At 40.6% G+C, this 14962-nt stretch overlaps 1 long non-coding RNA gene across 1 annotated transcript in view; it reads left to right on the plus strand.

The window, feature by feature from the left end:
* Positions 1–433: 433 nt before the first annotated feature.
* The window catches only part of LOC122233623, a 44983-nt gene continuing 30454 nt past the window's right edge, over positions 434–14962 (plus strand). Inside the window, exon 1 of the long non-coding RNA XR_006211266.1 lies at positions 434–512. This is a non-coding gene — a long non-coding RNA (uncharacterized LOC122233623). The remainder of the gene's footprint in view (positions 513–14962) is intronic.

Here is a 14962-nt window from a genome sequence, read left to right on the forward strand (position 1 = left end):
AAACTATTGAATTTGAAGACGTTGATAAGTTTAGCTAGTCTAACCCTAGTTAGACTAGTCTAGTTTTACCCTTTCATTTTTAGAATTTCTTTGATCAAGAAATGCATTCTAACTCTCAAGATTAGCGAATTTGAAACACAAATTTACTTATTCCAACTAGTTTTGTGCTTTGGATATCTCTAATTCTCATAGAAACATGTAGAAATGCTGGTTCAATTAGCAATTATTATTAGCTCTAATAAATGTATAATTTCTATACAAACTTTAAGACTGTGCTATTTTAGCAAAGAAGTAATGGAGTTGAATGCTAAATACCTGAAATAGTACACCCTTTTCAGGGTTTCAAAACATCTCAGTGCAAAAGCTGATAGGAGTTGAATGTGAAATAATTGTTGCTAGGCAACTTTAAAATAATAACTATGCGCAGAGTAACAGCATATCTACTGAATGCTGCCCCTCACACTAGAGGACTAAAAAGAGAAGCGAGCACCAGGAAAAAAAATGGTTAAATTGTAAGTTTAAAATGTATGTTACAATGAACTTGTAAGACAAGCTCACTCAAAATAATGTGATTTTTAAATGGTTAAAAAAAGATTATGGTAAAAACACTTGAATGAACTGGATTTGTACTAGTTGGTATTTTACACCAACTTTTCTAAAGTAGGGAGGAGATGTGAATTTGATCTCCAAGCTTCATGAAACACGTGAGGGTTATCTTCTGCCTTCTAGAGACAAGGAGACGTCTCACATCATTTAACTGTTGCTCCAATCTGTCTTCCTATAGAGAATGCAAATTCCTTAAGTGCAGGAATTTCATCTTATGTATTGCTGTTTCATCAGGACTTATTATCTATTATTAATTTTTTTAATGTTTATTTAATTTTGAGAGAGAGAGAAAGACAGAATGGAAGCAGGGAGGGGGGCAGAGAGGGAGACACAGAATCCGAAGCAGGCTCCACGCTCCGAGCTGGCAGCACAGAACCCAACCTGAGTCTTGAATCCACCAACCATGAGATCATGACCTGAGCTGAAGTTGGATGCTCAACCTACTGAGCCAACCAGGCGCTCCATGTTTCATCAGTATTTAGAACAGCGCCAAGCACACAGCAAGAATTCAATACATATGTGTTGAATAAAATAATGACATCTAAAAATAGTGCATCAGTCAAGATCTATTCTGGAAACCAAAATCACCATTACTTTGAATGTAGAAGGTTTAATGTAAAAAAGTATTAAATATAATCAAGAAGCAACTAAAAAGATCTAAGGAAAACTCTAAAGGAAACACTAGGGCTGATGGAGAATATCCAAGGAAGGACACAGTTGGAATGGGGGGCCCTCCCCAAGGCTAGGATTCAGAACTCACTGGAGAAAGTATGGTTGTAGCTGATGGGACAGCAGAGATATTTGTTGTTTTTCCCAGGCTAGAAGTAGTCTATATTTGCTGGGCAAGCAGGAAGCTACCCTCTGGTGGGTGTGCTGGGGCTGGGAGGTAGGCATGCAGAGAAAGTGGGGTATCTGCATACTGTTCATTGGCAGGGCAGTGTGCAGCCTGGGGTATGCACTTTTCATATCTGGAGTTGCTGGGGAAACAACATAGGGAGTGCAGGAGGGCTGAGGCTGGCAGCAGGCACACAGAGTGAGTCAGGGCATCAAAAGCCTATTTGTGGGCAAGGTGCCATGAGGCCTGGGATGCCCAGGGTCTATGTCAGGAGGGCCATGTGAAGTGTGCACCAGCTCAGGCCAGGCTGCAAGCTTGATAAGAGGCTATATATCCTGGGTGTGCAGCTGGGGCAAAGTATCTCTGGATATCTCAAACTCTGTCTCGCTGACATCTATACAGCAGGAGCAAGAAGCAAAAATGGCACACTGCAATCAGGGAGAGAAGTCTGGTTACCTCTTGCAGTAACCCTCCATCGACAAAGCTTAATACTATGCTCACTGCAAAGAAGAATTATTTAAATCTCCATTAGCACAGAGCTGGTATTGAGGATGACTTTGGAAAGGAGAGGCAATAAACTGATTTCTAGCACATACAGCTAACACAAAATGTTTATTTTATGCCGAGCACTGAGCTTTACGTGGATTCTCTCATTTAAATGCCAACTCTTCTGTAATTTGGGTTGCTATTATTTTCTATATTTTATAGATGAATCATCTGAAATTCAAGAAATGAAATAACTCTCTTGAGGTCAGATAGCTGCTAAGCGCAAGGACTGGGATCATATACTTTAGTTTGCTAGCACCTGTGACTTTAACCACCATACTGTTACACTTCCTCCCAAAGGGAAATGTAATTGAGCTGGTAAAGGTGATAGACGGGTCCCCTGTTGGGTCAGCACTTATTGGTCATGTCCTCATCCAGTGACACTGCACTCACTTGCTTTTCAGTGGTCTTACTCTCTCAGAGGGTCTTATTTTGCTCACAAAGTTCTCAGCATGCTTTGAGGCACCTCTGCATCAATTCCTCTGGGATGAGCGCCCCACACTGGCCAACTAGTAGTCATGCCAGCAAATAGGGCCGTCCTCACTAGAGTCCCCAATGCCAGGAGACACTGATGGCGTGGCAGTAAACACTAGATGATAGCAGCTATCTCAAAAGGAGGAGACTGTGTGGCAAATTTCTGAGGTCCAGGGGTCACACAAATGGGCTCTAAATCTGAACAGAGTTGTTAGTATCTTTCAAATTCAGGAATGGAGAGAAATACACCTGTTTACTCTGAGAACCACATGAAACATCTTCATATTCATTAAGATTTTAGCCTTAGATGTATTTTCACTCCATTTTCTCTCTGGGTACTCCATCAACTCCTTTGGCTCTCTGTACTGTGTATTTTGCTAATTCCCAAATCTCTCTGTTTCTCTTGATCTCCAGATCTGTGAATCTAACTACTAGATGTCGGAAGGCCCAAAGACCACAATTCAAAACTAAATTCATTTGATTGCATTAAACCTGATTAACCCTCAGTGTTTGAGCTTCTTTTCTATGAATAAAATTACCCAGCTGTCATTACCAGAGACTATCAACCTTGCTGACTTCCTCATTGTCACTTCTTTTCTTTTTATTGTTATTGTTTTTTAAATTTGCATTCAAGTTAGCATATAATGCAACAATGATTTCAGGAGTAGATTCCTTAATGCCCCTTACCCATTTAGCCCATCCCCCCTCCCACAGTCCTTCCAGTAACCCTCTGTTTGTTCTCCATATTTAAGAGTCTCTTATGTTTCATCCCTCTCCCTGTTTTTATATTATTGTTGCTTCCCTTACCTTATATTCATCTCTTTTGTCTCTTAAAGTCCTCATATGAGTGAAGTCATATATTTGTCTTTCTCTAATTTTGCTTAGCATAATAACCTCTAGTTCCATCCACATAATTGTGATTGCCGAGTAATACTCCATTGTATGTATGTATGTATGTATATATGTGTATGATATATATATATATATATATATATATATATATATATATATATCTCATCCTCTTTATCCATTCATCCATCGATGGACATTTGGGCTCTCTCCATACTCTGGCTATTGTTGATAGTGCTGCTATAAACATTGGGGTGCATGTGCCCTTTCAAAACAGCACACCTATATCCTTTGGTTAAATACCTAGTAGTGCATTTACTGGGTTATAGGGTAGTTCTTTTTTTAATTTTTTGAGAAACCTCCATCCTTTTTTCCAGAGTGGCTGCACTAGTTTGCATTCCCACCAGCAGTGCAAAAGAGATCCTCTTTCTCTGCATCCTCGACAACATCTCTTGTTGCCTGAGTTGTTCATGTTAGCCATTGTGACAGGTGTGAGGTGGTATCTCATTGTGGTTTTGATTTGTATTTCCCTGATGATGAGTGATGTGGAGCATTTTTTCATGTGTCAGTTGGCCATCGGGATGTCTTCTTTGGAGAAGTGTCTATTTATGTCTTTTGCCCATTTCTTCACTGGACTATTTGTTTTTCTGGTGTTGAGTTTGATAAGTTCTTGGTAGATTTTGGATACTAACCCTTTATCTGACATGTCGTTTGCAAATATCTTCTCCCATTCTGTCATTGCCTTTTAGTTTTGCTGGTTGTTACCTTCTCTGTGCAGAAGCTTTTTATTTTGACCTTTGTCACTTCTAAATGAAATAAACTTCTTGCCCTCCTTCCCTACCTTTATCCAATCCAACACCAAGTTCTGTTGGTCCTAACTGTTTAATAGCTACTACTTCATTTTTTTAAAGAATTTTAATTTATTTTATTATTTATTATTTTTTAATATGAAAATTATTTTCAAATTGGTTTCTGTATGACACCCAGTGCTCATCCCTAAAGGTGCCCTTCTCAATGCCCGTCACCCACTTTCCCCTCCCCCAACCCCTATCAACTCTCAGTTTATTCTCAGTATTTAAGAGTCTCTTATGGTTTGCCTCCTTCCCTCTCTTAACATTCCCCCCCCCCCCCCCCCCCCCGCCTTCTCCTCCCTCCTGGTCTTCTGTTGAGTTTCTCAGGATCCACATATGAGTGAAAACATATGGTATCTGTCTTTCTCTGCTTGACTTATTTCACTTAGCATAACATTCTACAGTTCCATCCACATTGCTACAAAAGGCCAGATTTCATTCTTTCTCATTGCCACGTAGTATTCCATTGTATATATAAACCACAACTTCTTATCCATTCATCAGTTGATGGACATTTAGGCTCTTTCCATAATTTGGCTATTGTTGAAAGTGCTGCTATAAACATTGGGATGCAAGTGCCCCTATGCATCAGCACTCTTGTATCCCTTGGGTAAGTTCCTAGCAGTGCTATTGCTGGGTCATAGGGTAGATTTATTTTTAATTTTTTGAGGAACCTCCACACTGTTATTCAGAGCGGCCACACCAGTTTGCATGCCCACCAACAGTGCAAGAGGGTTCCTGCTTCTCCATATCCTCACCAGCACCTATAGTCTCCTGATTTGTTCATTTTAGCCACTCTGACCAGTGTGAGGTGATATCTCAGTGTGGTTTTGATTTGTATCTCCCTGATGAGGAGTGACGTTGAACATCGTTACATGTGCCTGTTGGCCATCTGGATGTCTTCTTTAGAGAAGTGTCCATTCATGTTTTCTGCCCATTTCGTCATTGTATTATTTGTTTTTTGGGTGTGGAGTTTGGTGAGTTCTTTACAGATTTTGGATAGTAGCCCTGTGTCTGATATGCTATTTGCAAATATCTTTTCCCATTCCTTGGGTTGCCTTTTACTTTGGTGATTGTTTCCTTTGCAGTGCAGAAGCTTTTTATCGTCATGAGGTCCCAATCATTCATTTTTGCTTTTAATTCCCTTGCCTTTGGAGATGTGTCAAGTAAGAAATTGCTGTGGCTGAGGTCAGAGAGGTTTTTTTCCTGCTTTCTATTCAAGAGTTTTGATGGTTTTCTGTCTCACACTCAGGTCCTTCATCCATTTTGAGTTTACCTTTGTGAATGGTGTAAGAGAGTGGTCTAGTTTCATCCTTCTGCATGTTGCTGTCCAGTTCTCCCAGCACCATTTGTTAAAGAGACTGTCTTTTTTCCACTGGATATTCTTTCCTGCTTTGTCAAAGATTAGTTGGCCATACGTTTGTGGGTCCAATTCTGGAGTCTCTATTCTATTCCATTAGTCTATGTGTTTTTGTGCCAATACCATGCTGTCTTGATGATTACAGCTTTGTAGTAGAGGCTAAAGTCTGGGATTGTGACGCCTCCTGCTTTGGTCTTCCTCTTCAAAATTACTTTGGCTATTCGGGGCCTTTTGTGGTTCCGTATGAATTTTAGGATTGCTTGTTCTAGTTTCAAGAAGAATGCTGGTGCAATTTTGATTGGGATTGCATTGAATGTGTAGATAGCTTTGAGTAGTATTGACATTTTGACAATAATTATTTTTCCAACCCATGAGCATGGAATGTTTTTCCATTTCTTTATATCTTCTTCAATTTCCTTCATAAGCTTTCTATAGTTTTCAGCATACAGATCTTGTACATCTTTGGTAGATTTATTCCTAGCTATTTTATGCGTCTTGGTGCAATTGTGAATGGGATTAGTTTCTTTATTTGTCTTTCTGTTGCTTCATTATTGGTGTATAAGAATGCAACTGATTTCTGTACATTGATTTTGTATCCTGCAACTTTGCTGAATTCATGTATCAGTTCTGGCAGACTTTTGGTGGAGTCTATCAGGTTTTCCCTGTATAGTATCATGTCATCTGCAAAAACTGAAAGCTTGACTTCATCTTTGCCAATTTTGATACCTTTAATTTCCTTGTGTTGTGATTGCTGATGCTAGCACTTCCAACACTATGTTAACAATGGTAAGAGTGGACATCCCTGTCATGTTCCTTATCTCAGGGTGAAAGCTCTCAGTTTTTCCCCATTGAGGATGATATTAGCTGTGGGCTTTTCATAAATGGCTTTTATGATGTTTAAGTATGTTCCTTCTATCCCGACTTTCTTGAGGGTTTTTATTAAGAAAGGATGCTGAATTTTGTCAAATGCTTTTTCTGCATCAATTGACAGGATCATATGGTTCTTATCTTTTCTTTTATTAATTTGATGTATCACATTGATTGATTTGTGAATGTTGAACCAGCCCTGCAACCCAGGAATGAATCCCACTTGATCATCCATTCTTTTTATATGTTGTTGAATTTGATTTGCTAGTATCTTGTTGAGAATTTTTGCATCCATAGTCATCGGAGATATTGGCCTGTAGTTCTCTTTTTTTACTGGGTCTCTGTCTGCTTTGGGAATCAAAGTAATGCTGGCTTCATAGAATGAGTCTGGAAGTTTTCCATCCCTTTCTATTTTTTGGAACAGCTTGAGAAGGATAGGTATTATCTCTGCTTTAAATGTCTGGTAGAATTCCCCTGGGAAGCCATCTGGTCCTGGACTCTTATTTGTTGGGAGATTTTTGATAACTGATTCAATTTATTTGCTGTTTATGGGTCTGTTCAAGTTTTCCATTTCTTCCTGTTTGAGTTTTGGAAGTGTGTGGGAGCTAACGAATTTGTCCATTTCTTCCAGGTTGTCCAGTTTGTTGACTCATAATTTTTCATAGTATTCCCTGATAAGTGCTTGTATCTCTGAGGGATTGGTTGTAATAATTCCATTTTCATTCATGATTTTATCTATTTGGGTCATCTCCCTTTTCTTTTTGAGAAGCCTGGCTAGAGGTTTATCAATTTTATTTTTTCAAAAAACCAACTCTTGGTTTCGTTGATCTGCTCTACAGTTTAGATTCTATATTGTTTATGTCTGCTCTAATCTTTATTATTTCTCTTCTTCTGCTGGGTGTGGGGTGTCTTTGCTGTTCTGCTTCTAGTTCCTTTAGGTGTGCTGTTAGATTTTGTATTTGGGATTTTTCTTCTTTCTTGAGATAGGCCTAGATTGAAATGTATTTTCCTCGCAGGACTGCCTTTGCTGCATCCCAAAGTGTTTGGATTGTTGTATTTTCATTTTCATTTGTTTCCATATATTTTTTAATTTTTTCTCTAATTGCCTGGTTGACCCATTCATTCTTTAGTAGGGTGTTCTTTCACCTCCATGCTTTTGGAGGCTTTCCAGACTTTTTCCTATGGTTGATTTCAAGCTTCATAGCATTGTGGTCTGAAAGTATGCATGGTATGATCTCAATTCTTGTATACTTATGAAGGGCTGTTTTGTGACCCAGAATGTGATCTATCTTGGAGAACGTTCCATGTGCACTCAAGAAGAAAATATATTCTGTTGCTTTAGGATGCAGAGTTCTAAATATATCTGCCAAGTCCATCTGATCCAATATATCATTCAGGGCCCTTGTTTCTCTATTTATTCTCTGTCTAGACGTTCTATCCACTGTTGTAAGTGGAGTATTAAAGTCTCCTGCAATTACCACATTCTTATCAATAAGGTTGCTTATGTTTGTGATTGTTTTATATATTTGGGGCCTCCAAATTCGGCGCATAGGCATTTATAATTGTTAGCTCTTCCTGATGGACAGACCCTGTAATTATTATATAATGCCCTTCTTCATTTCTTGTTACAGCCTTTAATTTAAAGTCTAGTTTGTCTGATATAAGTATGGCTACTCCAGCTTTCTGTTGACTCCCAGTAGCATGATAGATAGTTCTCCATCCCCTCACTTTCAATCTGAAGTTGTTCTCAGGTCTAAAATGAATCTCTTGTAGGCACAAAATAGATGGGTCTTGTTTTTTTTTTTTTTAATCCATTCTGATACCCTATGTCTTTTGGTTGGAGCATTTAGTCCATTTACATTCAATGTTGTTATTGAAAGATATATGTTTAGAGTCATTGTGGTATTTGTAGGTTTCGTGCTTGTAGTGGTGTCTCTGTTACTCTGTGGTCCTTGCAACATTTCACTCACAGAATCCCCCTTAGGATCTCTTGTAGGGCTGGTTTAGTGGTGACAAATTCCTTCAGTTTTTGTTTGTTTGGGAAAACTTTTATCTCTCCTTCTACTCTGAATGACAGACTTGCTGGGTAAAGGATTCTCGGCTGCATATTTTTTCTGTTTATCACATTGAAGATTTCCTGCCATTCCTTTCTGGACTGTCAAATTTCAGTAGATAGGTCTGCTACTACCCTTATGTGTCTACCTTCGTATGTTAGGGCCTGTTTATCCCTAGCTGCTTTCAGAATTCTCTCTTTATCTTTGTATTTTGCCAGTTTCACTATGATATGTTGTGTAGAAGATCGATTCATGTTACATCTGAAGGGAGTTCTCTGTGCCTCTTGGATTTCAATGCCTGTTTCCTTCCCCAGATCAGGAAGTTCTCAGCTATGATTTGTTCAAGTACACCTTCAGTCCCTTTCCTCTCTCTTTTTCTTCTGGAATTCCTATGATACGAATATTGTTCCCTTTGATTGCCTCACTTAGTTCTCTAATTCTCCCTTCATACTCCTGGATTTTTTTATCTCTCTTTTCTTAGCTTCCTCTTTTTCCATAATTTTATCTTCTAATTCACCTATTCTTTCCTCTGCCTCTTCAATCTGAGCTGTTGTTGTCTCCATTTTATTTTGCACCTCATTTATAACATTTTTAATTCCTCATGACTATTTTTTAGTCCCTTGATCTCTGTAGCAATCGATTTTCTGCTGTCCTCTATGCTTTTTTCAAGCCCAGCGATTAATTTTATGACTATTATTCTAAATTCTTGTTCCATTGTATTGCTTAAATCAGTTTTGATCAACTCGATAGCTGTCGCTACTTCCTGGAATTTCTTTTGAGGAGTAATTCTTCTGTCTCATCATTTTGGCTATTTTTCTGTCCCTTATGCATTTTAAAAGCTTGTTTGCTCTGCACCTGCGAGCACTGCTATATTAAAGGAGGGTCATACACTGTCCAGGGCCTGGCCCTTCAGGAGGTGTTTTTGGGGGGATTGTTACTTTCTCTCTGTTGTTGTGACTTTGGTTATTTTGTTACCTTACTTGTAGTAATATTTTAGACCCTCCATCAGATGTGCTTTGATTTCCTTGTGTGTGTACTTCCTTGGGGTAGCCCTGTAAAGGAAAACAGATAGACAAACAGGAGACAAAAACACGCAAACACACAAATAACACAAACAAGTAAACAAAAACAAAAACCTAAAGACTAAAAACAAAAAAAAAAACCAAACAACAACTACAAGTAAAGAAGAGGGTAGAGGTGGTGCTGATGGAAGAGCACATACAAAGAGAGAAATGACAGGAGTGTGTGTGTGTGGGGGGGGGGGGGAGGATAAGCATTGATTAGGCAGAGAGACCAAAAGGCTTAATCCAGAGAGAGAGAAAGGAAAATAAAGAAGGAGGCAGGGAAAACGAAATGAAGATAACAGTGCCCAGACAGAGAAACTATATGGCTTGATTATTCCAGAGAGAGAGAAAGGAGTGTAAAGAAGGAGGTGTAGAACATGTATCAAGACAGTAGATTAAATATGTCTGTTTAGACATACCAATAGCCAGAGTAAGCAGCCTAGGGGAGGGAAGAGGTTTTACCTCTTTACCCTTTAGAGTAAGGAGGAGAAATGGGGCGGGTGGGGGGGGGCGGATAATATATGTATATATCAAGAATTGACCTAGAGTTAATCTAGGCAATGCTGCATTGCTTGTCGGTAGTAGCTATCTGCAGGGTCTGTGCTGCTCTGGTGGAAACGCCTTTACCCAGTGCAAAGGGGCGTGGTTTGGTGAAATCTGAACCCACCTCCACTATGGGCCCTGGGAGTGATCCCTGAAGCCCTGCCTTGGTGGCGGTGGTGCGGGGGAATGGTGATCCTCCAGTCTCTTCTCCACGGAGCCTGACCAGTGGACTCAGTTTGAGTCATCCTGTGCCCCGGGTGCAGACGGGGCGGTCCTTCTCTCTCCAACTCCCCTGACCCTGCGCTTGGCTAGGATTCAAAGTCCCGGTCCATGCGCTCTGGCCCTGAGGAAGCACCTCTCAGTGCCACGATATGTGGTCCTGGCTGGCTGGCTTTGTCTGTGCTGCAGCACTTCAGGGAGGACAGCCTTTTCCTACAGAGGACTGGGCCTCGACCCTCCACGCAAGCCTCCCCTGGGTGGTGGATGCAGGCAACCTTTGTCTTTTCCCACAGCATTCCAGGGAAATGGTGGCCTTATCCTCCCGCCGACTGAGCCCTTGGCCCAATCACTGGGCCCTGCGGTGGCGGACGCAGGCAGGTTCTGTACAATCGTGCAGCCCTCCAGGGAGGGAACCACTTTCTCCAGCTGCAGACTGAGCCTCTGACCTAACACTGCACCCAGGCCTGGCTCCCTTCCTCCCCAGGTGTGCGAACAGGTAGCTGGCCCCAGTCCAAAGAAAGCCCTGCAGTTAGAGATCGGATCCCTCTCAGTCTCAGTCTGCGGACTTTTTCCCATCCAGATAAGGTCCTGCACTTCCCTAGCCGCTCTTTCTCTTCCCTTTGTCTCTCTGCAGAAGGGGGTCCCTCCCCTCCGTGCCCATGTGGTCTTTTTTATCTCTCCCAGTTCGCAGTTACCCACCTATCTTTTTCCCAGCGTTCCCATTTTCTTCCTAGTAGATTCGGTCTCTTTTCCTCCCAGACTCTGGTGTTCAAAGTCATTGGGCTTCTACACTTCTTTGTGTGAGAGACGCAGGACGTATGGAATACTCCTATTTCTCTGCCATGTTGGCCGCCAGAGGAGTATGTGATTTTTTTAAAAACAAATAACTAAGAAAGATTACAAAGATGTTTCACTTTTAAAAATAACTAAGAAAGATCACAAAGATGCTTCACTTTACCACAAACTGATTCTGAAACTCTCTTTAATGTTGATTTTGCAATCAGAGTAGAGGCAGCTCAGAGCCAGTGCACCTCCCTGTGACAGGAGTCTCCGAAGGAGAAGAATGAGATCCCCTACTTCATTTTTAAAATCAATTTCACTTCTTCACTTCAAGCCACCATCTCATCTGGATTTCTGTGATCCCTTCCTAAATGCCTCTAGGATTGACCCCTCCAATGTATTCTCCAGAGTGCAGCCAGGGCACTTTTTCTCAAGTCCAAATCTGATTGCTACTTTCTTGGTTTAAAAATTCTTCAATGCCATTTTACTGAGAATAAGTCCAAACTTCTTAATGGGTATCGTAAGATGCTTTGTAATCCAGCCTGTGTGTGTGTGTGTGTGTGTGTGTGTGTGTGTGTGTATTTATGTATGTATGTATGTATGTATGTATGTATGTATGTATGTATTAGTCAGTGGCCATTCAGGGGACTGAAACTGCACCAGTCTTTGTTACTAAGAGAACTGAATATAAAGAATTGTTAACTAGTTATTGAAGAGCTGTCAAAGCAAAAAGAGAACGCTAAGATAGCGTAGAGCAAAGAATAAAGAAGTGGTTATTAATCCTAGGGGTGGAGGAATAAGGGAAGAAGTTGAATTGATTAAAGCTTAGAAGTTTAGAGGTGGTATCCTGAGTGGCTGAAGCTTAGACCTCTGCAGACACTGGTGCTGGTGTCTCTGAGATGGAGTAGGAGGATGCTAGTCTGCAATTGTTGGACATTGGGCTGCCACTTCTTGAGGGAAGAGGTGAGGCTGGGGTATCACTGACAGAAACAGAGCAAGTAAGAAGCAAACAGTAAGTAACAGGAAGGACCAGCCTCTTCTCCCGCCTATGTAGTTTTCTTGGCATTCCTATTGGCAGGATCTAACAAAGCCTTTTGGCAGAGCAGAAATGTGATTTGTAGAGCCCCAGCCTCAATGTCACAAACAGGGTAAAGAGGGGTGGGTTTTTTTATTTTTTATTTATTTTTTAATATGAAATTTATTGTCAAATTGGTTTCCATACAACACCCAGTGCTCATCCCAACAGGTGCCTCCTCAATGCCCATTACCCACTTTCCCCTCTCTCCCATCCCCCATCAACCCTCAGTTTATTCTCAGTTTTTAAGAGTCTCTTATGGTCTGGCTCCCTCTAGAGGGGTGGGTTTGAAGATAACCAACAGTAACTTAATAACTGGCAAAACCCATCCCTTTGGCTAGTTAGCACACACGCACACCCTTTCTATGCCTATTTGTATCTCAAACAACAAAAATAGCTCTCTTATTTCAACCAACAAGGTAACCATCCTTTTTTACAAATGAAGATGTTCTCATCCTTTTCTCAAAATGAGAATCAAAATCTCAACAACAAATGCATCCAACTTCATTAGTAATCACACCTTTTATCTCTGAACTATAATACTTATTCCTCAATTTCAGTCACAATTCCACTCGAATATTTAATTGCCTAAAGACTAAATTGTAAACTTAACTGCCAACAAAACTTGTATAAATAAAAGAAATGTGAGAGAAAAATAAATTTGTATTTACAAATACACAAACATACATCCATTCCTATAATCAGCAAAGAAGAAAAAAATGTATGACCATTAGTCATTGTTTCTATAATGAGCCAAAGGACCATTGTTTATATTCTAACTTCCTTCTTCCTTTATACATCCCATGTTTCCTGTGCTTACAGCTATAACTTCAGAAGGTCAAAGTATTTTAATTGGTGGCTAAATCTTCATTCCTGATGGGTCTGCTTCTCCAAAGAACCTGCCTTTTTTGGGCAGACCAATCCCTGGATTTCACATATAGTCCTCCCTGTTTTAATGTATAGCAGCAGACCAGTTTCCTTCTAGTAATCAGGGATAATCATCTCAGCCAGGTGGATTAAACCCACCTTCACCTATTGACTCAGTAGTCCGAGGAGCTCTAAATGGTCAAGTTGTAGTCTCAATTTCTAATTCAACAGAACTGTCATTGTGTCTCCTAATAGAAATATTTCTCCCTTCTAAACTGGAAAACCTCAAAGTTGTAGGGACAGAAAGCAGAAATTCTGCATGTGGATTATTAATAGTGGGGGGAACCACATGCAATTCCATATGTTGATTTCTAGACCCATGTAGTCTAACTGTGGGAGAGACTGTTTTACTTATTGGTCACTGATTCCAATTATGAACTGCATCCTGTAAAATAGAATCCTGTCCTTTCAGGATATCATTTCCCAGACGGAACCAGAGCTGAGTCTTCAGTAGGGTATTTCCCCATTCTACTGGGTTAATTCTTTCTAGGTGATAGGTACTGGAAGACTCATGAGCTCCATTGGCATGAGCCCATTGTGCACCCCTTTTGCTCTGGAATGAACTCCCTGATTAGAAATGATATTTGCATAATACCGTGATGACAAATGAAGCATTTCAGAGGTTCACAAATTGTGGTGCTGGCAGGACATTATAAATAGGGATGTCAATCCATATCCAGAATATGTCTATTTGAATAAAGATAAATTCCTGTCTCTTCCGTGTAACCAATGTAATCAATCTGCCACTAGATATCTATCTTGTCCCTGTAGGGAATACTAGCAGACCAGGGGGCTTAATCTCTGGTGTTTGCAGATTAGACACTAACAACAGTGGTAGCGAAGTCAGCTTTGGTGAGGGGAAGTCACTGTTACTGAGCTCATTTATAGCCTCTGTTCCTGCCACCATGGCCACTTTGTACATGGGCCCATTGAGCAAGACCCGGGATGACTGGGGAGGGATTGACTGACATCTACATTCCATGTCATTTCACTTGATTACTGAGAACTTCCCCTGCAATAGATGTTTTCTGATGACCAATAGCATGGCATACAAATATGTTCACATTCTCTACCCATTCTGAATGGTTAATCCTCGTATTTCTTCCCCAGACCTCACTGTCAGGTGTCTTCCAATATTGTTCTTTCCAAGTCCTTGATCATCCAGATCAACTGTTAACAACTGCCCACAAATCAATGTAGATACATACATTGGCCCATCATCTGGTGCACAGTGAACAATCAAATAAACTTCCCACTGGGAAAATCTTCCCTTAAGCTACCCTTCATTGCCAGCGCTGAGAAGAATTGTGATGCTGCAGCCATTTACCTCTGGTTGGTGCTAGAATATTGTGCAGAAACACCTGTAAACCACGACTGAGTTTTTCTCTCTTCAACCTACTGTCATAGGAATTCCTATGGTGCTGTAAGTATGGACTAGGGGAAAATAGGTAATGCAACCAAAGTAGGTATCAAAGAAGTCTGAACCATCTACTCATGGAACGTGCTGATAGATGGCTGTTGTATACACTCAATTTATGGCTCAGTGAGTCAGCACCCAGGTTTGTATTGGCTGCTCAGTTCACATGGTCACTTGATATGTCATGGTGAGGCATTTAATCTATTGGTACCTGTAGCAGGCCAAAAACTGTTTCTCGAAAGGGTAGTTTTCTGCAGAAGAGGATGTGAGTTTGCTTCAAAACCCCCTAGCTCTATGCTGTGATTCTCCTTTTGTTGCTTATCATAGACTCGTACACCATCCCTATTTATCACAGGTATCTTGTGTCTCATTGGATCTGCTGAGTTACAAGGCCCAAAAGCAGCTTGCATTACAGTGTTGACTTGCCATAGAGCCTTCTATTGCTTTGGACCCTACTCAAAAGTGGCAGTAATATGGGTTACATGGTATGGGTAA

Source organism: Panthera tigris, chromosome A2 (genome assembly GCF_018350195.1).
Source record: "Panthera tigris isolate Pti1 chromosome A2, P.tigris_Pti1_mat1.1, whole genome shotgun sequence".
NCBI lineage: Eukaryota > Metazoa > Chordata > Mammalia > Carnivora > Felidae > Panthera > Panthera tigris.